We start from the raw sequence: 1121 nt of genomic DNA on the forward strand, positions 1-1121 counted from the left end.
GTGGATATGATCGCCATAAACTTGATCTTCGGGGCTGTGAATCACACACTCGGGTATTCTAGATAAAGTACCGGCTGGGTGGAGGTGACATATATTGTATATATATCATTTAGAAAGCTCCCTTTTGCCCTTATTTAGTAAATTTTTTATTTTTCTTATTTTTAGGTTTTATACATTGATTAGGCATTTATTAAAATTAAAATAATGAAAAACATAAAATTCTAGACACCAACATCAAATTGTATTTGTTAGTCACTTGACTATATAATATGTTTATAATAGACTGATACTCTTATATATTTGATGGTTCAAATTGGACAACAAGTTAGATATGCCTTTTCAATTATATATATGATTATAAATGATTTAAATTTGATCAGGGACATCAATAAAGCCAATCAAGCATAAGAAAAGGGTTAGGACCAAAATAGGATAGGGTTAGGGTCAGGGTTAATCAAGGGTTAGGGACATGTCCTATCAAGGTCATGAATAGGGTCAGGGCCAATCAAGAATAGGGATAAGGTCAAGACCGTCAAGGACATGGACAAGGCTAATTAGGGACAGGGATAGAGACAAGGTCAAGGCCAACCCGTTTTGACATGGTCAAATTAGGTCCAATTAAGGCCAAAATAGGCTTGGCTTGGCCCTGCAAGGCTTAGGGTCACAGACGAGAATTCTAGGCCTTGAATTAAGGTCAGTGTGAGAATGGGCTTAGATAAAAGCATATAGGACTAGGATCGAAATTGGAAAAGCCTGGTCCAATCCATCCTTGTTGCAATCCTAGGGTTCAGGGACAAAACCTGGGAAAGAAAAAAGTAATCAAAATAAATTAAAGCTAATTGGTTGAACATGGAGAACTCATGTTAATTTTCCGTTCTAGGCTTGATGATCATGTCACTCTTACTTTAAAAAAAATGACTTTTTTACTTGTGACTCACTTCAATATAACTAGTTACTCACACATAACAGTTTTTAGTCTTTGTTAAATCCCAAAATGAAATGATCAAAATACCTTCCTTTTCAATTTACTAAATTACTCGTGTCTTATCTCATATAGGCATACCCAATCTTTAGGGGAATCCCTTCACTCATATATATATATATATATATATATATTATAT

Source organism: Hakea prostrata, unplaced genomic scaffold, assembly GCF_041222555.1.
Source record: "Hakea prostrata isolate BN-2017 unplaced genomic scaffold, UWA_Hpros_2 contig_73, whole genome shotgun sequence".
NCBI lineage: Eukaryota > Viridiplantae > Streptophyta > Magnoliopsida > Proteales > Proteaceae > Hakea > Hakea prostrata.